Source organism: Ovis canadensis, chromosome X, assembly GCF_042477335.2.
Source record: "Ovis canadensis isolate MfBH-ARS-UI-01 breed Bighorn chromosome X, ARS-UI_OviCan_v2, whole genome shotgun sequence".
Taxonomy (NCBI): domain Eukaryota; kingdom Metazoa; phylum Chordata; class Mammalia; order Artiodactyla; family Bovidae; genus Ovis; species Ovis canadensis.
In genome coordinates this window covers 127,853,424-127,880,663 of record NC_091727.1, presented here as the reverse complement: position 1 = coordinate 127,880,663, position 27,240 = coordinate 127,853,424, and the positions used below count along the sequence as shown (strand labels likewise).

Sequence of the window (27,240 nt, the reverse complement as noted above, 5' to 3'; positions counted from 1 at the left end):
TGAAAATGCCCTTTCTTGCTCAAGCATGCATTCCCTCCCATAATGCGTTAAGAACATGCCCAGTATGCATCAGATAATGCTTTTTCTAGGTCACAGGATATATAATTGGGATCCTATCTACATATGTTGAAATAAGGAGATGTCGTGTGTTGAAATGTGGGAGCCTCATACAATGCTGTGCCTACACACTTCACACTGAGTACAAGTACATTTATCTTCCTCATTTTAAGTGATTGAAACACACTTGATTTTTATTTTCAAAAACACACTTGATTTTTTAAAGCTTTCCAAAGTTGACAGTGGGTTGGATATAATTTAATCCAAAGCTTACATATAAGGAATTTTGAGGATATATCATGCTAGAAGTGGCACCTGCCAACAAGACATGTTATCAGACATCAGCTTCAACTTTATCAGACATCATGAAAAATGGGAGAGAAACTAAGTTCTAGGAGTTATGTGTTCAGAGAGAAATATAAAGGGTTCAGTGCTGTAGAAAGGAAGCAGACAACGACAATGACAACCCCAATCCCTACAGCTGCTGCTAAAGAGGATCTGCTATAGGTCCCTCTAGACAAAACCCTGCTACTACATTAAACGGTCCATCATGCATGGTGTAGACTTTTTGTCTGTAAAGTCTTCCGTGTACTAGGTATTTTTTTCTTTATGAGCTTAACATAAGTTAATTAAAAACAATCGGATTACATATCTGACAAATTAACTCAGTTATAAATGTGTTATCTGAATGAGAAATATACAGACTATTAGCTTTGCTATTTGTTACACATCTGTCTCCTATCATCTTATCTACTAATTATAATAAATCAATACAGCTGTGAGCTGCCAACCCTGAGCACAGGCTAAAAAAAAAATCTGTTAACCTGGTTGCTATTTCCCACAGCCTTTGTGTTACAGGGAGAATTTTGCAACTTACATCTTTTTTGGCTACATGCCCTATCCTCTGGCCTTTGCTAGAGGAAGGACCAGTTTAATAGATTGGTTCTCTATAAATGTTGTTTCCCAGTACTCACGCTGTTAAAAAGTTACGCAGCAAGGTAGTCTTAAGCCACTTCTTACAAAATGGCTAAATAAGTCACTATGATTCAGCTACCAGGCCACCATAATGTGAAACTGTACTGTGGCAAATAACAAACAAAATAAAACAACAAAACCTTGCTTTGCTCTTCAGTAGCAAATATATCTTATAACTGAGATTAATAAAAGAGTTCAGTGACTGATAAATCTGTTGAAGACTGAAATCTTATAGCCATTCAGTTAACTCAAATATTAGCACTAGTAAAGAAAAGGGCATGGATATTCCAAAGACAATGAAAAAATTCAATACGTATTTTTATTATTAACATTATTATTAATGCAATACATAGTTAAATTATTTACACTGAATTATGGGTGTACCCGACATTTGAGAAATTAAAGAATTCTTAACTAAAGAAGGATGCCACACGAAGTCAAATACAAGAAGCCATGGAAAAGTACTCCGAGAGGTAATGTCTCCACGTTAGGGATGAGGAATATTTTCCATTCTGTTCTCTCTTCATGTTCATTTGTTCACCTGACCCATGCAAGCTTCACGAACGTGAGTGAGATAAGGGAATTAGCTATTTCTATTTTGAAGTGTACTTTGGGAGAGGCAAGGCACTATGCCAACTGAAGAACTCTCTCCAAAGTGTCTGTTGACTCCTGAACTGGCCAGATACTCTTGCTAAAGCTTCTGGAAACTCCTGCTCTTCACCTTGGTAGTTCTTTCTCTTACACATCTAAGTGGGCTGCAGGCCAATTACAATGAATTTTTATGTGTGTGGGACATGTGAGGTGGGGGTGGAGAGGGAAAAAGAAACAGGAAATAGATTCTCTGTGTATAAATAACTATAGGAGCCTGAATCCTACAGCCCATACAATTGCACTATGGTCTATTTCCCAAAAGAAACACTAAATCTGTTACCTTATCTCCTTTGTCAATCATGGGATAGCACACTGCCTGTGTAGCTGAATTCGGAGACAACTAATTTTGGTCTGTTGATGAAAATCTTTGTTCATGTTCAAGATTTTTCTAATGCAGCCTAATCAGTCAACTGTAGCAATCTTTGCTGTACAAGCACATTAAGTCTTTTGAATTTCTTTATACTTGGATTCAAAAATAATTATGAGCACATAAAAACTACTATTTCTTTTGTTTCAGTTTCATAATCTATTATAATGAGAGCAATTCTTAGAAGACCAGAAATACAAGAGAGACAGCATTGTATATGGGGCTTTGGTCCTGGCTCAGCAGCTTGACGAGCTGCACAACCTGGAACAAATTAAATTACCTCTTAGCTTTAAAAATCTCATGGCCTGTGGGACTTATTTCCCTCACTTCACCATGGACCAGTAAAAAGTCTTCACTGATCAGGGTACTGTCTAAAAGTAAATGTTTGGGAACTCCTGAACTAGGTAATTTTCAAGGTCCAAGGCTCAAACACTAAAATTATAATTTTAGGTGCTCTATTTCTTTCATTCTATATCATAGTCTAGAGTAGGTGTAACATGAAGGATAGCACTGATGCTTAGATTTTTGAAGATTAGAAATATATTTAAATCATTTTAAGAAATGGTAACTAAAATTAAGCTTCAATTTATTGGATAAAGTATACACTACTACAGATTCAACTTCATCAATATTAATGAACCATTCACTGGACACTTACTATTAAGCTCATTTTACAGATGAAGAAATTGAGGCAAAGGGAAACTAAATAACTTTTTCAGAGACACATTGCCTCAGGAGTCAGAACTGGAACTCCAATCGTGACTCCACTTTTTGGTTAAAAAAAAAGATTATATTTAGACTTTAATTATCACTTCCCCATTCATAAATGAGTGACAGATGTTTTAAATCTTAGAAGCTGTCCAGAGTAAAAAGGTTCTCATATTTTACTTTTCCAAATAATGCCTTTTTAATACATAAATATTGGCAGGGCTTTTCCAATATAAAGAGAGGAAAAGTGTCTATTAGTTTGGTCACTGAACTTTCTCCAAAAGCTGACAAGATTGCAAATTTGGAATTTTTAAAGGACAAATACTTACAGATTTTTTCTTTTTTTCTTAAGAAGAACCCGTATATCTTTCTGGATTTGAATCTGCAATAAGAGACAATATTTATGTGTGTGGTGACATAAGAAAAGATCCTTTTTAAAAAGAAACCCATCTGCTTTTTCACATTACCTGTGCACCTTAGTTCATGATAAGCCAGGTACCAAAGGAAAAACAAGAAATGACTAGAACTAGTACTATTGGGATCTTACAAAAGTAACTGAGCCTGGCTCTAAGAAACAGTAGTCAAAACCCTATGGGAAAAGGGCAGATTAAGAAACAAGCAGAGGACTGAATAGACATTTTCCCAAAGAAAATGGTCAATAAGGTACATAAAAAGGTACTCAATATCACTAATCATCAGGGAAATGCAAATCAAAACTACACTGAGTTATCATCTCACATCTGTTAGAATGGCTGTCACCAAAAAGACAAGAGATAATGAGTGTCGGTGAGGATGTGGAGAAAAAGGGACCTCTTGCGCACTGTTGGTGGGAATGCAAACTGATGCAGGCACTACGGAAAACAGTATGGAGGTTTCTCAAAAATTTAAACTACAACTATCACATGGTCCAGCATTCCCATCTCTGCTTATATATGCAAAGGAAATGAAAACAGGATACTGAAGATCTCTTCAATGCCTTCCCATGTTTAGTGAAGCATTATTCACACTAGCCAAGATATGGAAAAAACCTAAGTGTCTGCTAAGGGATGAATGGATAAAGAACATGTGATATGCGTGCACACACACACAGATACACACACATAATGGAGGTATTATTCAGTCATGAAAAAGAAGGAAATTCTGCCATTTTCAACAACATGGATGGACGCTGAGACATTATAGTTAGATTAAGTCAAAGAAAGACAAATAGTGTATTATATCACTTATATGGAATCCGGAAAGGTCAAACTCAAAGAAACAGACTAGAAGGCTGGTTATCAGGGGCTGAGTTGGGTGGTGGAGGAATTGGGGAGATGCTGTTAAAAGATACAAACTTACAACTAGAATGTTGAATAAGTTCTGGAGATCTATAATGCACAGCACAGTAATTATGATCAACAATAGTGTATTACATACTTCAAAATTTCTAAGAGATTAGATTTCAAATGTTCTTGTCACAAAAAAGAAATGATAGTTAACATGACGTGATAGTTGTTAGCCAATACTAAGGTAGTAATCAGTATAATATATAAATATATCAAATCAACCCATTGTACATCTTAAACTTATACAATGTTGTGTGTTAATTATATCTCAATAATATATATATATATACACACAATTTTTTTTAATGACAGGGAGCAGGAGTCATGATATTAATGGTTTTATTTCTACCTCTTCTCCCATAGTCAGGATAGAAGCCAAGTTCAAAGACAAAGTCTGACTATAGGAAACTAGTAGGTCAATCTGAGTGGTTAACCCCAACGTCAATGCCCACAGGCACCCAGCTATTTTCTCATTAAAAACAAACTATTTTTTTTAAACAATACATGGCTCTTTCCAAATTCAAATACAGCACTGGTCTAAGTAGAAATGAGAGATAATTTTTATCTTCCTTCAATGAATCAAGAGATAGTCTTGTGACATCCTTCAAGATATATACACTGTGAAGGTTTAGGATCCATTTATAATTGAGGGTTAGTCTATTTTGGAAAATGCAGGAGAAAACTTCTTACCATCTGAATACTAGTAACAGTAAAATAAAGCTCTCCAGTAACTGATACTGTTTACTTACATTTCAACACAACTGGGCATCATATTATGCTTCAGTTTTCTTTCCATCCAGTAGTACTCGGTACTACTTCCATATGATTATAAGAATAACATTCAAACAAATTTTTTACTCTAGACACCACAATGGAAGTTGCAAATCAAACATCCATATAACTAATCAACATACTAACTAGCTGGTATTAACTCAAAACAGTTGGTTTTCTCTTTTGCTACCATCAGGAGGGTGAAGAAAACAAATGTTTATACCCAGATCAATTCTAACTGAGTATGTCTCTCGTTTGGCTTAATCGAATTACTTTTCAACTTCAAGTTAATACCCACAATCTACTCTAGGAAAGGGGGCTCTGACAATAGTATCAGTACCTGTGCGAATACAAGTGGTTAAGAATACTTATAAACAAAAGACACACTATTTTATATTTTCTTCCTTTCCTCCCTGAGGGACTTGATATTAACACCAAGAGGGGAAATCTCTGCATGTTCCTGTTAAAACAAAGTCCCAAGAGCTCAAAAAGAGAACGTTGAGGAAGAAAAACTCCATATTTCTTATACAAATGAATGTATTTCCTCCCCCACACAGAGCTTAATTCAGATAACTAACAAACAACAAAAAACAAACCTTTCATAAAACCACGTGAACATCTGTAGGTGGTGCAGAGTGGGGACGGGATACAAAACTATCCAATAGTTTGTGTAATTTGAAAAATAATTTCCATAGTGAAAGTTTCCAAGGGAGACTTGACACTTGGTCATTGGTCCTACAGAGAGAGAGAGGCTGGAGAGGATACTCAAAAGTATAAGAGAACTCTTTCAGTTGGATGAGAGGCCCATACCAACCTCCGGCTAATTTCCAGTCTGAGAGCCCTCAATCAATTGGGCAGGACAAAGTAACTCTCAGATGTTCTTTAATACAAAAGACAGACATAATTTTTCTCAGTAAAGGACATTTCTTTCATCACACACACAAAAAAAGCAAGTAAGCAACAGCTGCCCAGTATGATAAAAGGGAATCAAATCACATTTCCTGCTGCTAAGTCGCTTTAGTCATGTCCAATTCTGTGCGACCCCATGGACGGCAGCCCACCAGGCTCACCCATCCCTGGAATTCTCCAGGCAAGAACACTGGAGTGGGTTGCCATTTCCTTCTCTAATGCATGAAAGTGAAAAGTGAAAGAGAAGTCGCTCAGTCGTGTCCGACTCTTAGCGACCCCATGGACTGCAGCATACCAGGCTCCTCCGTCCATGGGATTTTCCAGGCAAGAGTCCTGGAGTGGGGTGCCATTGCCTTCTCCGAATCACATTTCCTAACCGAGCCTAATTAAGTTTCTCTACACAACAGAAAAACTGGCACTCGCCTCTCTCTCTCTCTCTCTCTCGCCTCCTCCCTACAAAACAGCATCCTCCTCTTTAAGTCATCCTGTTAAACTGAAGAAATAATCTGATATAAAAGAACTAAATGGATTATCATCACGCAGGTTCTCTTTACAGATGATCAGAAATATGGATGATCTGGCTAAAATTACAATGCAAATTTGAGTCATACTTTTCACTTTCACGGATATGCAAGCTTTTGCAACATAAGGAAGTTGGAAATCCTTAGCATAGCAAATTTTTAAACAGACTGAAGCATATAACATGGTTTCTTTCCATTTTATAGTCACTTGGTGGCATGAACAAAAGGAGTAGTACAGCATCTAGAGTTGATCATCTTTCAATTAGGGAATGAGGCAGCTCTGAGAAAGCCTTACCCACTAAATATCAGGGAGCATAACAGTGTCCTTGCAGCTAACAAGAGAGTGACTGAGGGAAAAAGTAATACAAATAGAAGGCAGTGTTTTCAACCTCATGTTTTGAGACAGATTTCATAACAAACCATTAATGTGTTTAGTTTTTGCCCTTTCTGTAAATAAATTAGTCTGCTAATGAATATTTTGGAAACATTTTTCTAAAGTAAAGTCCATATACTAAAAATGTGATAGCATCAGATGGAAATGTTTCAGGCATGATCAATCATTCTTTCCTTAATGACTCAAGGACCAATCTTAGTTTAAAAGAGAATGTTTCGGGAAAGAGTGGGAAACATTAACAAAGTCCTACGCACATTGTGTCCAAATCTAAAAGTAAATCCTGGAAAGTCCCTTACAAAACAATTCCCTAAGCAACAGTGTTTTATAAATCTATGTGTACAAAATTTATATACCAGCAAATACTAATGGATGAAAGCTGCCATGCTAGCATATATTTTAAAGGTCAGAGATGTTGAAATAAAAACTAACACAGGTACAAACAGTATGTATGAGTCTATCATTATATATATACATACATATTTGAGAAGGCACATACTTGTAGAAAAATTAGCAAGACATGCACCAAATATTACTGCTATAATTGCATAGTACAATTAAAGGGGAATTTTACATGCTTTACTAATTTTATGTTGTGTATTCTTTGATTTAGTATCTTCCAAAGTTTCCAGAAATAAAAGTTGCTTACTTAAAAATAAATTTTTCAAAATCCTAAAGGAACAAGAAAATGACTCATTTAAAAGGTCTACATGACAGTCATAAGGTAGTCAAATCACCAGAGGTACTGCTCAGAGTCTAAGCTAGAATAGAATCTTTTCTTTTCCCTTTAAAAATATACTTGAATATGAGTGGTCCAGGAGCTTTAAATGCTCCTAAGATTGTGGGTCACTTGATTTGTAAACATTAAAACTATTAAAGAAATGTTATAATCTAAGTAAAACTACCCAGAATCTATCATGAAAAGAGTATGGATGTAATTCCAGACTCTAGACTAGTCACAGACTAGTCATAGACTATAATGTTGCTTCATGGAAAAGTTAAAACCAAAAAGTGTTTATAAAATATTCATGGTCTCAAAAATCTACTTGAAAAACAAATATTACAAATTATCAGATACAACTGAAACTTTTTTTTAAATACACATTTTATTTATCTTTTCCCCCTCAAATTACATGAAGACATTACATAAACAAAAGTACAACAATAAAGCATGTATATGTATATTTGTGATTTCTTCTTACCAATCATCATACAATTTAATGAAGCCTCAAAATCCATTACTCTGTAGTGAATTCCTCTGACTTCCAATAATCACAATTGGATACCATGTGAGGCCCAGGGGATACAGTTATAAGACTCAGTTCCCAAGATCCAAGAGTTTATGATTTTTTGGGAGAGACATAACACATAAAAGACGAGTAAGTGGGTGTTAGTCACTCAGTCGTGTCTGACTCTTTGTGACCCCATGGACTGTAGTCCACCAGGCTCCTCTGTCCATGGAATTTCCCAGGCAAGAGTCCTGGAGTGGGGTGCCATTCCCTTCTCCACGGGATCTTCCTGATCCAGGGATTGTACCCAGGCTCCCACATTGTGGGCAGATTCTGTACTGTCTGAGCCACGAGAGAAGCCCCTATAAAAGATAACTAAAATACAAACCAACATCAGCTAAATTTCAAAGAGAAGTCGTAGTCAGTAAACACTCTAAGAATTCAGAGAAATGAAAGAATTATTTAAGGTAAGTAAATTTAGAGATTTTTATTATCAATAACTATCTAAGCCACCAGCGAAGCCCCATCCCTGTTGGCTCAGATGGTACAGAATCTGCCTGCATTCAAGAGACCTGAGTTCAATCTGGTTCAGGAAGATCCCTTGGAGAAAGGAATGGCTACCAACTCCAGTGTTCTTGCCTAGAGAATTCCATGGACAGAGGACCCTGGCAGGCTACAGTTCATGGAGTTGCAGAGTCAGACATGACTGAGTTTGACCCAGAGAGATGTTATGGGGAGGGAGGTGGGAGGGGGGTTCATGTTTGGGAATGCATGTAAGAATTAAAGATATTAAAATTTAAAAAAATAAAAAAAATAAAAATAAAAGCACATGCATAACTGGAAAAAAAATAAAATAATGAAAAAAAATAAAAATTAGGGTAAATTGTATGACAAGCTCTACGAATATTATTTAAATTATATTTCACTGAATTGAAAAGCTATTCATTTTGGAAGGGGAAAGGAGAAATTTAGTTACAAGTTAAAGGTTTTCATAGCCACAATTCAATCATTATATTTCTATAAAATATATTTATTTTATGTATTATTCCTTATAAACTGGACGTGAATTTATATTGTAAATTGAAATACCAACAAATGCCCCCAAACTAAAGTATATATTAACATATTAATGATAAAACTATAGTGAGTTCCGAATACATGTACACATATCAAAATCATTTAAGCTATTTCCTTTCTTTAGAATTTTCTTTCCTTATCTTGCCAAAACTGTGAATCTTATTAGTGATGGATAAGTTTATTTTTCACCTTTAAAATTGTTATTGATAATAAATATTAGTCACTCAGTCATGTCTGACTCTGAAACTCTTTTTCATTCGATCCTCTAGAAACAAGAGCTTTAACAGTTTGGTGAATACCCTTGGGGACTTTTTTCTAAGCATATTCTAATACACACACACAATTTTTAAAAACTGAATTATACTATCTATACAAGCTTGCAACTTTCTTTTTAAAAAATGGCTCTTACATGCCTTTCCATGTCAGAGTACATAGATATAATATAATACTACTTTGTTATTGCTTTTTAAATTTTTAACAGTTATATGGTATTCCACTGTATGGCCATGTCAAAATTAAGTGTTACCAATCTTCCCTGCTGCTGCTGCTAAGTCACGTCAGTCGTGTCTGACTCTGTGCGACCCCATAGATGGCAGCCCAAGAGGCTCCCCCATCCCTGGGATTTTCCAGGTAAGAATATTGAAGTGGGTTGCCATTTCTTTCTCCAATGCATGAAAGTGAAAAGTGAAAGTGAAGTTGCTCAGTCGTGTCCGACTCCTAGCGACCCCACGGACTGTAGCCTACCAGGCTCCTCCATCCATGGGATTCTCCAGGCAAGAGTACTGGAGTGGGGTGCTGTTGCCTTCTCCACCAATCTTCCCTATTGATGGGAATTTGGGATTTTCTAATTTCTCATCATTAGAAACATAGCAATAAACACCCTTAACAATATATTTATGCCAGCCCTTCTATAGGATACATTTCTAGAAGAATTATTAAGTCAAACTGCTAGGTTTACTGCACCTTATACCATTTATGAATTTATCTTAATCACTTAAGTAAACATAAACAGAAGGTCATATAGGGCAAGGACTGTGTCTTATTATCTCTGCATCTATTTTGGTTTGAAAGAGCATTAAAAATCTGTTGGAATGGATAAAGGAAACTAACAGCTGTCAGAGAATACAGCTGGTTTAAGTCATTTTTTTCTTCACATTTAATATCAGCTTTCACTTCATTAGTAACTATTTTTAAGACAGGATTTTTTTTTTACATTATCAACTTCAGCAACTATTTTGGAAAAGTACTTATAACAAAAAACTACCAGTATATTTTAGAACAATGATACAATGATAATCAATTTTAACCAAAGAGAAAATCCTTTGTTTTACTCGTCAGTCAGAAATTATTATTTTCAGTGCTAGAACAATATATAAATTGCATATCCATGACAACAATGAATATTTCTTTACGTAGTGAGAGCTGCAGTATTCTGGAGTAAATTCTTTGTTTCGTTCTCTCAGTTTTGAAGCAATGTTTATTTATACTCTACTCATTGTCTTTACCCAAGCTCAAAGACAGAGTCCAGTTTGAACATTAAGAGAAATACTTCAACTCTAGTGAAGAATTCTGTTATCACCCATTCTCTTACATAACTTTCCCCCTTATAATTAGTATGGTAAATTATATGAATTATATACACAGACAGTTTCATCATTAGCATGGCTTTATATATATATATATACATGCACACATACAATTTGCATATCACACACATATGCAAATTACGTGTATGTATAAAAATGACAAGTATCTACCTACAGCGTAAGTACCAGACCTCACCTGGAACAGGAAGATAAACTATATGCATATAAATACCATTCCTTACCTACAAAGTTATAGACTTCCAAAGCTGAAATAGGCTTTAAAATGAGAGTCTGCTGCTGCTAAGTCGCTTCAGTCGTGTCCGACTCTGTGCGACCCATAGCCGGCAGCCCACCAGGCTCCTCTGTCCCTGGGATTCTCCAGGCAAGAACACTGGAGTGGGTTGCCATTTCCTTCTCCAATGCATACATTCATGCTAAGTCGCTTCAGTCATGTCCGACTCTGTGCGACCCTATGGACAGCAGCTCTCTCGGCTCCTCTGTCCACAGGATTCTCCAGGCAAGAATACTGGAGTGGGTTGCCATTTCCTTCTCCTTAAAATGAGAGTAATTAGTCTCTAAAAAGAAACTCTCTTCCCTCCCCTTCCAAATGATCACAGGAGCTAAGAGAGGATCTATTTTCTAGAACATAAGGAAAGCCTCTTATATGCTTCCCTATATGGCTAATGTAAGAATTTTTCTAATCAGTGTTCATTAGTTTTACTCTTGAGATGAAATGTGAGAATATTAGAAAGCAAAAAATTACACTATTTCTAACCTTTTGGTTATCTAGGATGAAATTAACAGTATCAAGACAGAAAGGCACATTCTCTTTAAATGCTCTCAATAGAACAACTGCATTTAAATAAGAAAATTTTAAAGTCACAAATATCAAGAATTCTATTTGTAAGATCCACCTAAGATATAGCTTGACTATTAGGAGGCAATCACTGGGGAAGAACTGTTTTAATAGCTGAAAATTGCTGCTGCTAAGTCACTTCAGCTGTGTCCGTCTCTGTGTGACCCCATAGACGGCAGCCCACCAGGCTCCGCTGTCCCTGGGATTCTCCACGCAAGAACACTGGAGTGGGTTGCCATTTCCTTCTCCAACGCATGAAAGTGAAAAGTGAAAGTGAAGTCACTCAGTGGTGTCCGACTCGCAGCAACCCCAGGGACTGCAGCCTACCAGGCTCCTCCATCCATGGGATTTTCCAGGCAACAATACTGGAGTGGGATGCCATTACCTTCTTGACTTAGGAACAACAATCTTCCAATACTGATTTAAAAGTGTTTTGAACAAATTGATTGCATAATATCAAACATTGGACTTACCACATCTCTTCCTTTCAAGTTTACTCAAGCAGTGTGTTGATACATGGGTAATTCTGAATTTACAAGGCCTTTATTAAAATACTGAAGAACTGAACAATGCTTGAAAGAAGTATTTGTTACTTTAAGAGATCTTGACCAGAAAGTACTGCTGTGTAACAATCAAAACTTTCCAAAAGCTTGGGTAATTTTTGCCAGAGGTTACATTTTGTTTTTAAAGACATGACTCAATAAATAAACACACAGAGAGCACTAAGGTAATGAACAATAAGTACTCATGAAGCAATCATTTTAGGAGAAAAACATTAGCATTTTCTTCTACATTAAAGATGAGATTGATAAACCACTTGAGAAAAGAGAATATATTTTTAGAAATACAGACTCAGAGCTAAAATATGGCCTGTTTTGATGACTCTCAAAGTATCTGGGGCCACCAGTTCCTGGCAGTACTACTGTTCATAGTATTGCAAGCGCCACTTTTGTTTCTGCCAGAAATAATTTTTATTTGCTGAAAAAATGCACTGGAGTTCTGTCGAAAGTAGTGCCAATTAAGAATAAAAAAATTGTTCAGTGTTGCCAAATGTATACAGAAAGGCACCTTATATCCCATTGACAGAAATGTAAATTGGTACAAGTTTTATAGAAAGTAATTTGGCAATAGGCATTCAGAAGCTTTAAGTCATACATACCTCATGACTGAGTAATTTCACTTTCTACTTCTAGGACTAGCCTGCTGCTGCTGCTGCTGCTACGTCTCTTCAGTCACGTCCGACTCTGTGCAACCCCATAGACGGCAGCCCACCAGGCTCACCCTTCCCTAGGATTCTCCAGGCAAGAACACTGGAGTGGGTTGCCATTTCCCTCTCCAATGTATGAAAGTGAAAAGTGAAAGGGAAGTCGATCAGTCGTGTCCGACTCTTAGCGACCCCATGGACTGCAGCCTTCCAGGCTCTTCCATCCACGGGATTTGCCAGGCAAGAGTACTGGAGTGGGGTGCCATTGCCTTCTCCAGGACTAGCCTAAGGAAATAGAAATGCACACACACAAAAAAACATAGATAACAGTCACTGCTGTGATAAAAATAACAGAAAACTAGAAATAACAGCACATATCCAAAAGGAGACTGGTAAAATAATGATGTATCCTCATGATTTAACACTACAGTCATCAAACACAGTATTGTCATAGATTTTTAAGGATATGAAAAAACAGTCAAGATATTAATAAGTGAAATTGGTTTAAGACAAAACTTAACCAAATATATGCAGGCTACCAGCTGAAATATTCATCTCTGGATTGTAGAATTACAGGTGATTTTTAGTTTTGTCCTATTTTTTCCTACATTTTCTAAAACTGCTACAGTGAACATATTACTTTTATCATTCAATACATAAGTAAAAAATATAGCACCAGTGTCAATTAATTCTAGTGTGTGTCTGTTTATATGCGGTTATTGATAAGTGACAATGAACATGGCCCATAAGGCATTTGGCCCTATTGACATGGTGAAGTGATGCTATTTTGCTGACATAACTGCACTGTAGAGAGAAGATTAGATACTTCAGTTTTTAAACCAGACTCAAAGTAAAAGAAACTTCTTTTGCTCATGTAATATGATCTATGAAGCAAAATAAGTGTGTTTTTTTTTTTCTTGCTGTAACTACACTGTAGCCTACCAGGCTCCTCTGTCCACAGGATTTCCCAGGCAAGAATACTGGAGTTGGGGTAGCCATTTCCTCCTCCAGGGGACCTTCCTGACCCAGGGATTGAACCCAGGTCTCCCCCACTACAGACAGATTTTTATCGTCTGAGCCACCAGGGAAGCCCATTGGCAAGTGAATAAGCAATATCAAAAAGCCAGATAATCACGAGAGGTTCTGCACAGATGGAAATATCAATAATTTCCTTAATGCCCACAGTTCTACCCACTTATCCTATTAAAACAAACAGGAATTCCAATGCCAGGTGACACTGGCAAAAGATTTAAGAGATATGAGAAAGTCATACTGGCATTCTTCTGTCCCACAAAGATAATATTTTTCAGCTAGCCCAAGTATATTAATACTAATATATTATTAATTAATATAATATTAACATCAATCAGCCCCCTAACGGGAATTGAGGCCTGCCTGCCCCCAGGTGAAAGCATCACAGGCAAAAGGCAGCAAATGAGTATCCTTTCTTTGCTTTCTACACAGTGATGGGAGGGATGATACAGGCAGGGGATTTTAGAAGTAAACTCTCCATCAGTACCCACTTGTTTACAACCTGAACTCTGGGACCAGTGGCTCAGAATATTAGAGGATCTCATCTTACCTAAGACTGTCTTGCTTCAGACATTCCAATCAACTGTGATATCAGGTTACTAATATGTACTAGCTGACTTCAAAAAGCCGTAGAAGGCAGAAAGGGTTGAATCATTTCTTTCCCTCAAAGTTTTCATTTCAAAATGTTTCGGGCAACAGGAAAGTATCATTAAGTAATCTCATTTCCTGTAAAGGCCCACACAGCTCCAACTGTGTCCTACAATAACCTCGACAGGGCCTAGTGGCACTGAGTTCACAATGCTCAAAATGATAAAAGGCACACAGCGGCTATGCATAACATCCCGCTGCAATATACAATTTACCTGAAAATTAATGTTTTTAATTTACTTGAAAATTAATGTTTTTACTCTAAAGTAAAGGGAAAGCTATCTGTGGCTGCTGGTTAACTCAACTGAGCTGAGCCAGTGCTTCTGAAGCTAAGCTCACAAATTTGAGCCCTGTGTGAATTGGTGAAGAATCTGCCTTCAATACAAGAGATGAGGGTGTGAACCCTGGGTCAGGAGATCCCCTGGAGAAGGAAATGGCAACCCACTCCAGGATTCTTGCCTGGAAAATTCCATGGACATTGGAACCTGGTGGGCTCCATGGGATTGCAAAGAGCTGGACACAACTGAGTGACCAAGCTCACATGCCCATGAACTGGTGAAAAAAGGCAATCACATTTCTCAGCTTGCTCATGTATGTTCCCTGCTTGTCATGTGTTGTCCCAGATTCTTACCAGAATTCTTATCAGAGTCGTTCCCCCCCCCCCCCGCCCCAACCTTTTTCCTTTTTTGGAGAGACAACCCTAGTGATAACCCAGTAATAACCCTAACTCTGGTCCCACAGAGAACAAGGTAAGAATGTATGGCTACATCAGCAGAAGCCAACCTTCACAACTGGAAAGACACCTCCATGTACTAAGTCCTGACTGAACCCACAGTCATATACAAATGGGCAAGTAAATGAAATAATCAGCTTTGTGCCATTAAACAGACACGTGACTTTTTATTCCAAGTGTTTCAACAATATCAAATTATGATAACTTTAAATATTTTATCTACAACCAAATATTTATAATCCCACTTCTAAAATCTACTTAGATTTTAATTGGTAATTTCTAACTGAAGTCAATTCCTCATCTTACAAAGCATACACTTGTATATTAAGTACATAAAGGATAAATCAGATCCATTTTAAGAAAATACCTCCACAAATAGGTTTTTAACTTATGACTTTTAAAGACTATAATCCTATTTAAGAAGTTGTGTTTACCCTTTCACTAACCTAAATCAAATAGGTTAATTTGGCAATTAATCTATTGCCAAACCAGCCTTGTGCTTAGGCACTCAGTCATGTCCAACTCTTTGCGACCCCACGGATTGAGCAAACAAAAATTCTAACTTTGCAGGCAATACAAATCTGATACTCATTTCTGAACAATACAACCGACTATAACTTGCCATTGAAGATTTTCTGGAAAATACAGGTTAGCAACCATAGAGCTGCATATCGAATGAGGTATTTGATTCCCAGTGATAAAAGACTAAAGCCAACAGGAGACATTCCAGGCTAACCCAGATGCTGTAAGCTTAAGGAATTTTTCACCTGTTTATAAGCTTTAGTTCTTGGAAGAGGCTGTATCCAGGACAGCCTAATATTCAGCTTACTAAGAAAGATTTTATTTAATTTGGCCCATCAGAAAAAAAAAAAAAAAAGACCACAGATGAAAAGGCTAAGGTGCTATGCTTCAACAGTGAAGCTCCAGTACACACAACACACCGCCCTGATGAGGGCAATTGTGAACCAAAGTGCTGGAGCCAGCCGGCCTGGGTCCAGTTCCTGGTGGTGCCACTTACTAGAGTTGAGTGACCTCGGGCAAGTTATGTACCCTCTGCGCCTCATTTGCCACAACCCTGAAATGGAGGGAATAATGCTCCTACCTCCTGGGACTGCTGTGAAGCTGAAATGAGCTGATCTCACAGCTCCAGCCATCACGAACTTCTTTTAGGTTCTCAAAAGCACCAAGCTTAATCTCTCACCTCTGCATCTAGCACATGCTTTTCTCTTTGCCAAGAACATTCTCTTCTCCCTTTTCTTGGCTTCCTTTAGGTCTTAGTTTAAATGACACTTCTAAAAAGCCTTCCTTGACCTCCCCACTTTATGTCAGGTGCCTCTGCTGTTTGTCTTCCCAGTGCTCATATCGCACAACACCTAAACATATTCAAGTTTCTGTTCCCCAGCTGGGCTATAAGCTCTTTAAGGACAAAAGTCATGTCTGTCTCCATCACCGCTATAATCCCGAGAACCCAGCACAGTACAGGTACACAGTAGGTGCTTGCAAAACAGTTCTGTACTGAAATAACAAGTCATGCTAAAGAGGAAGGAGACTAAAGAATGAATTCCCACTTAAATCTTTCACGCTAGGCAGAAATGTATGCCTCTTCATATCTGAGATGTATAGGAATACTTCCTCTCATCTATTGAGAAGTTTGAAATTAAACATGAGACATGCCACATTCTGGTAGAATACAAAGCTTATGGCCATTCTGGGTAGGAATAATGATTTCACAAGCAGAGCAAGTAACAGTCTGTTCAGGATGTTTACATCTATGATTTCATGTCTCATATTCCAAAGCCTTTACTGATATAAGGATATTGCAGCAAAATTATATGGTTATGGTACTGCTCTGATTCTCATCAGCTGGGCTAAATGAAATCCGTTAGTGCAATTGGCACAGATGGAGAGAAGCAAAGGAAGGTGAGACCATGAACACGGAAAACAGGAAAGAAAAAAAAACTGAAAGTAGTATTAAGAGCAGAGAAGGCAATGGCAAGCCACTCCAGTACTCTTGCCTGGAGAATCCCAGGGACCAGAGGAGCCTGGTGGGCTGCCGTCTATGGGGTCGCACAGAGTCGGACACGACTGAAGCGACTAAGCAGCAGCAGCAGCATTAAGAGCAACATCAGCTGCTACTCTACAAGGAACCACTGGGTGGCGCCAGTGCCCCTGGCTTTCTCCAATACAGATATGGAACCAGGAGGCAGAGCCACCAATTAGCCTGCATCTTGCAGAGCCTAGGTTAAATGCTCAGAAGTTTATTTTCAGCATACTGATGCAATTCACCAGATTTCAAGTTCTCTGCATATATTATTAACACAGGCATAGGTTTTAAGGATTTTTTTTATCAGAGACACCTAGAAGGTGGTTTGTCAACATTTTTACCTGGTGAAATTTTTCAGGGTCAGCTTATCATTCTAAATGCAGAGAATCTCAGAGTGAGATGCCAGGGATTCTGAGTGGAGTGATAAGGAAGGAAACGGATCAGAATGACTTAGAAAGCTATTTTTAAAACTATTAGGTGGTATTATCCCACATTTTAAAATAAACTTTCATGAACTGATTTTGGCAGTTTTTCTTTAGTCCCTCTTAAACCACTTTTAGTAGAAATAAAGAATATATTTTGTCTTAGTAAATGAACATGATTTTTATCGGAAATTTTTCAAAATACAAATAAAGATTTTCTTTTTAACTAAAAAAAAAACTATTAAGTTGAGCCATATAAAATTGCTGATAGTCAACTGTTGCATAACCCCCCAAATAGCAATTTCAAACAGTTCAACCAAATACACACCTATTTAGAATGACTGATTTAGTGAGCCACTGTTACTGATAAGAGTGTCCTATCTCTCAGGTTTGTTGGGGGAAAAAGGTTGAGAATACATACGGTTTCTCTTTAATCATGAAGAGCTAATGGAACAAATAAATGGAAACAAAATAACTAAAGACAGGGAATTTGCTGGCAGTCCAGTGGTTAGGACTCGGTGCTTTCACTGCTGAGGATATGTGTTCAATCCCTGGTTGGGGAATTAAGATTCTGCAAGCCACATAGAATGAAAAAAAAAACCCTCAGGATAGGGAATAGATTAAACTATATTAAAAAATAGCAGACGTGGGAACATGTTCACCAAAAAAGTAAATGCTATACTAAGTGTAAAAAGCAATTACAAAGCAGTATATAAAGCACATTCTGTGTTCTGTCGTTGTTGCTCAGTCACTCAGTCGTGCCTGACTTGGCGACCCCATGGACTGCAGCATGCCAGGCTTCCATGTTCTTCACTATCTCCTGGAGCTTGCTCAAACTCATGGCCGTGGAGTCGGGGAAGCCATCCAACCATCTCATCCTCTGCCATCCCCTTCTCCTCCTGCCCTCAATCTTTTCCAGCATCAGGGTCTTTTCTAAGACCCAGTGTTTTAGGGGCATTCAAAAAGTTTGGGGGCATATGGAAGGATATATACTAAAAATCTCAATAGATGTCTCTGGGTAGGGGGTTATTCTTACTTTGTTTTGTCTTTTTATCCATACACGTTTCTTAGAAACATGTATAACAATTCTGGATCCTGGAACAGGAAGAAAAATAAAGACTTTGGTAGAAAAACTAGGGAAATCCAAACAAATTCTGTGCTGTAAAGTACTGTGCCACTGTCTGTTACGTAAAATGTTAACCTTAGGGGAAGTTGGGGGAAAGATATCCAGAACATCAGTACTAGGTTCACAAATTCATTGTAAATCTAACATTATTCCAACATGAAATACTTATTTTTAAAAATAAACCATGTATTAAGATCACACCTTTTAAACCTAGAAGAAAAAATCCATTTGGTTAAAAAGATTCCTACATTTAAAGAATAATATTGTGGAATCAAACTTCTTTCATAGATAGAAGCTTTGAAGAAGGTATGCCTTCTAGCATGACAACCAAAAGCTATAAAGACTCAACAACGTATGCATCGCCTTTCATAAAATATGAAAGTGAAGTTACCCTATTAGGCAAAGACTCACTGAAGCTGGAAATAAATGGCTGAGTCTCTATTTTCTTTGATTTTGTAATCATCATTGCTGAAGACCAACCACCATAAGAACATTTGAGGGAAGGAATTAAAAGTACAGCCAGTAACAACCTTTAATTCAAACAAAATGTCTTCACTTTTTGTCTGCACTGGATCTTCATTGCTGCCCTCGGGCTTTCTCTAGTTACAGTGAGGGGGACTGCTCTTTAGTTGTGGTGCACGGACTTACTGCTGTGGCTTCTCTTGTTGCGGGGCATGGACTACAGCCTCTAGGCCCATAGGCTTCAGTAGTTGTGGCTCAAAGGCTCTAGATCGCAGGCTCAGCAGTTGCTGCGCACCAGCTTAGTTACCCCGTGGCATGTGGGGTCTTCTCAGACCAGAGATCAAACCCATGTCTCCTGCATTGGCACGCAGATTCTCAATCACTGGATCACCAGGGAAGTCCCAACCCTTTTCTTTTGTAATATTTTTAGTTGTAGTATTTCTACTTGTCAAATTCCAGGCAGCTACAGGTACATGAACATGCATTCATTCATGAAAAATCCAGTGAACATTTACTATGCCCTCCTCTCCTTCCGGAGCTTAGTGTTCAATAGATAACATTTTAAGAGGACCTAAGACTAGGCACTTCCTGGTGGTCCAGTGATTAAGAATCTGCCTTTCAATGCAGGGGGTGCAGGTTCAATCTCTGATCCAGGAGCTAAGAGCTGCATGTTTCGTGGCTAAAAAAACACAACATAAAACAGAAGCAATATTGTAATAAATCCAATAAAGACTTTTAAAATATCCACATCAGAGAAATCTTTAAAAACTTTTTTTAAAAAGAGGCCATGAGACTAACACAGAGAGCAGACATACACCTGAAACAGGAAAGGAGTATCACCCAGGAGTCAACCCTCAACCCTATGTGCCCAATCAGATGATCATCTTACCTTTTATTAATAAAAAGCTAATACTAATAGCTTCCCTCTAGAATTATCCAGTTGTACCTGTTACTGCTTAGGGACGAGCTGGCTTGCTCAAAATGTATTTTTTTTTAAATCTTTAAATATTGGAGCAAGAAGAATTATGCAAAGCCAAAGGATGAAAGTGAGGTTCTGAAAGAAATAAAGGAAAAGAAAATGCAGAGCTGAAGTACACAAACAGAAAACTAAAAGGTTTGGATCAATTTCATCTGCAGACTGCTACCCAGCTCTTACAAACAGGTTACAGCCTTCTGGTTATAATACTACTCTGGCAAGTGTAAAATTTGGAGTAGGTTAGTGCCATTGCAAAACACACCCAACTGAGGTTTTGTTACCTGGAAGTTTCATTAGTTGAGTATTGAAAATGCATCAATAAGGTATTTCTGCAGATGAGACCCAAAACAAGAATTTCAAAAAAAAGATTTAAAAAGAAGCACCAGTGTACTAAGAACTCCCAAGCAGAGCAGAAGTCTTTCCCATCTCAATGGAACAGTGCTTAAGGAAGGGCTATTATGTGCTCCCATAAAAAGGTCAGCCAAGAAACTTGCTGCAATTTCAACAGTGTTGATACTTTCTACTAGTAGAAATCACCCATTTATCTCTAAAGCAATTAATTTCTGCTGTATCTGCAATGTAATCCACCTTTAAGACATCCTTTTGCAGTTATTTTTGTGAATTGTTAAGCAAAAGTATATCATCTTTAAATTAAGTTATAATTCAATCCTCCTACAAACATCTGCAAACAATATGAGGAGCAGTAAAAGCGGTTTGCTTTCTCATGTACTGCATGGGGCAATACACTGCTTACTCTTCTTCAAAAGCAAAACTAAGGTCAACACAGAGGTGGTTCTGAAAACAAACGTTCTCCGTTAAGCACACATGTTGAGGTCTGATGGTTCTGTGACAGCGACGGGCCAGATTTTTAAAGAATAAGAAAAGATATTATCAAAATGCTTCCAGCACCTCAATTTGATGGTTTCCAGGGCTGCTGTGCCTGAGAATAGAAGAGAAAGGTACTGAGGTTTGGCACCTGGTGCCAAGCCCACCTAGACAACATCCTGATCTTTCATCAGCAATGGGGCAGTGCCAGTAAAAAAAGGAAAAAAAAAGTTTAAGGTCAAGCAATAGCAAAACATGGCTTCAGAGCCAGCCAAGTACCAAACTCAAAACAAATTCTTCCACAGAACAATTTTATGTAACTCAAATACGTAACTATGAGGCTTTGAGACATTATTGATTTTCTTTCATGCAGCAGGTAGAGGTAAGCAGTAGAGGCAACAAATCGAAGAATAGATTTTCCATCCTAAACAGATTCCTAATCACTCCTCTCAAAGCAGAAGAAACATTTCTCATGATCTCATGACAAAATGTTATGACATCTAGAAGAGATCAGACAAATAAAATGACCTTAGTGTTACAACAGCTAGAAACAATGCAAGAGTGAAGAAATCTAGTCTGGGTCGAAAAGTAATTCTTTCAACCAGAATTAGCTGCATCAAAGAGTTGCGTGCATCTCATCAAAGTCATTAAAGTAACATATAAGTGTATCATAACAATCCCAGATTTGAAGAAGACAAAAAGAATTTTGACTCAATTTTGCAGATTTCCACTGAGGACTGTGATATCATCAGATTAAACACTGCAAGGCTTCTCAATATTCTCTTAGTTTAGGGATTCGATAGGCTACAGCTGGTTTCTAAAATATGTCTTTTAAACTGGAGTTGCGATTCCTAGTTTTCAAAACTCAAGGGACGTTCTGGCTAGAGACTATGCTCACAGCCACCTCCCACTCCTTTGGTCATGCCCTAGTATAGCATCCACCTCCTCTTTCCTGTGGGCAATGCCCTAAGCAACATGGCCCTTCAATCAAAGGCACAGAGGGAGGTGGACAACAGTCTTCATCAGTTGAGGACAATTAGAAGCAAGACTAATAGGAAGCACTTCCTCCTTGTGTTTTTTAGCCGCTAAGTCATGTCCGACTTTTGTGACCCCATGGACTGTAGCCTGCCAGGCTCCTCTATCCATGGGATTTCCCAGGCAAGAATACTGGAGTCAGTTGCCATGCCCTCCTCGAGGGGATCTTCCCAACCCAGCGATCGAACTGGAGTCTCTTGCATTGGCAGGCAGATTCTTTACCACTGGGCCACCAGGGAAACACACGTTCTCCCTAAGAAGTTAAAAAAAAAAAAAAAAAAACACCCCACAATCGTTAAGGGTTGGGGGCTTTATGAGAAAAAGATCAGTGGTCTGAAAGTTGAGTTAGGAACAACTCCGCCATTTCACCACATGTATATCATTGCAATTATAGGCCAATCACTCCACACAAACATTTCATATAACCAAAGAACAATGGCCCAAATGCAGGGTACCGCTGACGTAAAACAGAGACTAGGTAACTATCTGAGCACTGGAATATTCTCCTCCCAAGAGCCAGGTAGAACAGTCTTCCTTTGCAGACTCCTTATACTTACAGGGACTGCAAAAGGACCCTACTGAGCTAGGATTCAAGTCAGCCAGCAGGACTAGTGCATGTGTCTTTACAACTGCAGTGAACAATTTGTACTTCCGGGGTTGAGAATCATCATCCCTGATTCAATTCTACTCAGTCCTAAAAGAAAGACTGGAATAGTGAGGTTGGGGAACTCCATTTCAAAACAAGAATAAAAAACAGAGAATGGAGATTCACCAGGGAGGTTTCCATTTTGCAGCTGTCGTTTCTAAAATTACTTGTAAGAAGTAAATTATTTGGGAGGATACTTCCTAAAGAAAGCTACTCCCTTATTAACAGTTTAATTCTCAACGATCTCCTGGTGATCAAGAGAATATTAAAATTAATGTACATAAGGGCATAAATTAAAAACCTGCTTTTACAGAAAAATCCTGGCCTTTACACTTGACACTAAAAACAAAATAGAAGGAAAAGGATCCCAAAATTTCTGGTGGAAAATCTGAGTTGTATAATATCCTTCCAAGTTCAGTCATTTTGCTTAAAAATGTATAACATGTAACTATATTTGAATGAATATGCTAATACTGACATTTCTTTCTACTGAGGGAAATAAACACTACATACGTTCCCATCTGCAGGTCGCTATAATTCACCAAACAGTGAGCCTGATCTCTGCCTTTTCTAGTTTCCAGAGTATGGAAATCACTTTCTTCACAGATATTCTAACCTACTTCTGTAAGGAAATGCACAGATGGCGTCCCAAATATTTTATCAAAGGCTTTAGACCATTCTAGACTAACCTGCAATTGACCAAATCTCAAAGGTTTCTGTGGTTCCAAGTATAAGAACCATTATCCCGGCCTGCTTTTCTCTTTTCTACTCTATTTGTCTGAAACACATTCATCTGACAGTTATTTATGGCTAGTTCTGCTCAGTTCCAGCCCTGAGTCAAGTTACGGTTTTTCAACTATTCTTTGAAGCTACTTCTCGAGTTACCATCTTCAGCAGTCATGAAGAACAGAGCACCTTTCACTTGGATGCATCCCATGAGGTGCTAGTGCTAGCTAGTTGTGTCTTCTCTTCTGTTTCCAAAGCCATAACTGAACTTTAAGCTCATTCAACCAAGTTTCTGTTTCCTGTCTGTGGGAAGTTTTCAGCTTGCAGTTCATTTGAAAAGCAGAAATGACTAATCTATTCTGAGAAAAACGAATGACCACCATTTCAGAGGGAGCAGCTCTGCCCATTTTTGCAGACCTTTTTTTAATGACATCACCGGGGTACCCCCAGGGGAGTGGTCCTCCAAAACCCTGTCATTTCTGTTTTTTAACAGTATTAGAATGCTTCAGGCACATGTTGAAGGTAATAAAGAGAATACCTAAGAGAAAACAGGTATTTCACCATGCCTTCCACTGCCTTAACTTCCTAACAATCGCTAGAAGCCACCATAAATGTTTCAAATACCTCTGTTAATAGTCTCATCTATTCTATTATATTCACACACGCACCTGTGAGAAATGGGAAAACTCTATTCTGCGTGCACGCTTAGTGGCTCAGTCATGTCTGACTCTGCGACCCCATGGACTGTTGCCTGCCAGGCTCCTCTGGCCATGGGATTTTTACTCCGCTATAAAATCTTCTAACTTCACAGTGCCTATGAAAAAAAAAATCCTCTTGCTGCAAAATCAGTTCCAGAAAGGCCTTGGAGAATGGGGATGCTATTTCAATTGCCGTAATGAAAATACGAGCAGCTACACTGGGCCGTCACATTAACACCACTGTCTACAAGGTAGAATATTCTTTTGTTAAATACTCTATTGAATTCATCATAAAGTAAGGTATTTTCACCTCTAAATCCCACAGTACAAACCCAGAAGTGGTTATAATGAGCCTATAGCAGATGTGCTTAATAAATGCTTCTCGATGACATATAAGCAGAATACATACTATACAAATCAAACTTGGTCCTGCAACACACTTCTAATGTTCAATTTTACTGTAGACTGAGATACCATAGACAAAGTTTCATGTTGCCACAGACACCCAGATTTTCTTTACTTTTACAAGCTGTGAAAGAGCACAACTACGCCCACACATTCACCAAAAATTAGTCAGAGCAGTTGGTTTTTCTTTGAACCAAAATAACTGTTCAAGCTCAGTTTTAAAATCTTCATTAAAACCAAACCCCACCCAAAAGATGCCTAATGACCTTTTAATATACTGTACTTATATATCATTACTAGTAACTACAACTTAACCAACATGCATAAATTCAAAACAGAACTGAACTGGTTTAACATTGAAAATTTTTTTCATTCCTTGGTTATTTACTTTTGGTGGCCATGACTTTGCTTGAAGATTATAGTTTGTCCCCGAAATGTTATTTTAAGTGGAACACTGCATTTACCTGGCACATGGTTGTTCTTTTTCCCACTAGTATGTCTTTTTCACTTATTTACAGTTATCGATCATGAAAGATGCTCACTGTATAGAGTCCAGTTAAAGGAAGCAAGTTACAAATCAGTATGTACACTAAGAACCCTTCTTTTGTAGAAAGAAGATACATATGTTTGCACACGTGTGCCCAAAAGCTGACAATAGATCTCCCTGGGTATGGGATTATAGTGTTTTTATTCTTTTTTTATACTTATATTTTCAGTGCAGAACATTCAGAAAATACAAATAGTTTTAAAAATAATGTTCTTCCTTTGTTAAAGTACTACTGCTGCTACTGCTGAGTTGCTTCAGTTGTGTCCGACTCTGTGCGACCCCACAGACGGCAGCCCACCAGGCTCCTCTGTCCCTGGGATTCTCCAGGCAAGAACACTGGAGTGGGTTGCCATTTCCTTCTCCAATGCATGAAAGTGAAAACTGAAAGTGAAGTCGCTCAGTCGTGCCCGACTCTTAGTGACCCCATGGACTGCAGCCTACCAGGCTCCTCCGTCCATTGGATTTTCCAGGCAAGAGTACTGGAGTGGGGTGCCATTGCCTTCTCTGGTTAAAGTACTAAGTACTCTCTAAATACAAGGCACTCACCCCATTTCTAGCACAATGTTATTGTATAAAGCACAATGAAGAAACTGCATTGTAAACATCCTTCAATGTGTAATGTTGCATATGAGGAATCTGTAAAACTACTATCAAAAGGGTAATCATATATTAAAATGCATTATAGAATTGTATAGGGTAAAAAGTATAAGTATCTCTATAATGCCTTCCTCTAACACCAGTCCCTTTTGCCCTAGAGATAACCATGCACGGTGCCTATCAATCAGTCACACCTCTGTATTATCCATATGCATGGCAAGGTTTTGTCTTTTTAGACAGGTGGAATCATGGTATATGGAGTGTTATATAATTCTCTCTACCTGTTAACAACATATTTTGGAACTCCCATGTCCATTTATATAGGTCTAAGGGATTTCTTTCCTTTCATAGCTTCATATTATTCCACAGAACAGCATGTTATTATTTAAGTCGTTCCCTTTCTTGTGGACATTTAGGTTGCTGCCAAGTTTTCACCGTTACCAAGCTTCATTGCTTTCAAATCTTGTATTTATTTTTATACAAATGTGCAGATACTTACCCAGAATAGCTTCCTACAGAATTACTGGGTCAAAAATATATGCACATTTAAAAATGAGAGGATTTTGGCACTCTATCAAAAAGCTACACAATTCACACTCTCATTAAAGTGTATGACAGTGCCCATTCCTTTCTAAAAGTGGATATTACAGTTTTTGCCAATGTATTTGGTAAAAAAATGGTTTTCATTTCCCTAATTACTAGAGTGAAGTTGAGCATCTTTTCTTTTTGAATCATTATTTCAATTTCTTTTCTTTTTTTGTAAAAGGCCAATCACAACCCTCTGCCACTTTTTCTAACAGGTACCTTTTATTTATTGATCTGTAGGAGCTCTTTACATAGCATAGATATTACATAGTAGAAACCTTTTAACCTAATTTTATTTGGAACAGATTTATCTAATTAACAAAGTCAACTAAGGTGGACAATCATAAAAAAATATGCTCATGACAAACATTTCATTTTATCTTCATTTTATCTGTGGTAAATGTACACTCATTCAACAAGTTTTTGATAAAGGGCCAGAAGGCCAAAACCTTTCTTTAACTCCAGGCCCACTGACTGTAAAGAAATTTAAACTGAATTCTTAGATAATGCAGAACTTCAAAGAACTTAAAAGATACTTGCAAGGAACTATTAGTAGAGCACCCTTCAGATTTATATATATATTTTATACAAACCTTTTATCATTGTCTTACACACACCTAACTTACAACTTGCTTTCATCAACTCATTTCAAAATACACCATTTATTTTTGTTACAATAAACCTATCCCCCAACTTCAACTATCATCTGTATTTGCTGAATTTTATTTCTTTCACATCTCTATGCACTCTGAACCTCAACTTCTGTATAATTTGAAAAAATCCCAGACATCATATCATTTCATATGTAAATTTTCAGTAAGAACTTCAATTCCTCACTACTCAGATTGTATCAAGTTATATGAAAATAAATTTTATATTTACAAAAACAAGAACAAGCACAGTAATTATAATAAAATAATAATTCATATTTTTAATTTAATTATTTTAATTCATAATAATTGAGTAACAAAAGCATCTGTTGTACTGGTGGGTTCACAAGCCTGGCGTACCAGATACCAATCTACTAATAGCAAGTGTTCAGTTCATAGTGTGTTTTACAAAACAAACGAATGTCATTTAATATGGTGGTTCAGTTAAGTGGAAGT

At 37.6% G+C, this 27,240-nt stretch overlaps 1 protein-coding gene across 4 annotated transcripts in view; it reads right to left on the bottom strand.

Moving 5' to 3' along the window:
• ACSL4 (acyl-CoA synthetase long chain family member 4) overlaps window positions 1–27,240 on the bottom strand; it is a 214,184-nt gene that overhangs the window by 42,396 nt on the left and 144,548 nt on the right. For 3 of the 4 annotated variants that reach the window (XM_070290948.1, XM_070290946.1, XM_070290947.1), the window contains exon 2: window positions 3,088–3,140. The exons of the other annotated variant lie outside the window; for it this stretch is intronic. The gene's annotated coding sequence lies outside the window, so the exon portion shown is untranslated. The remainder of the gene's footprint in view (window positions 1–3,087; window positions 3,141–27,240) is intronic. 4 annotated transcript variants of the gene reach the window in all.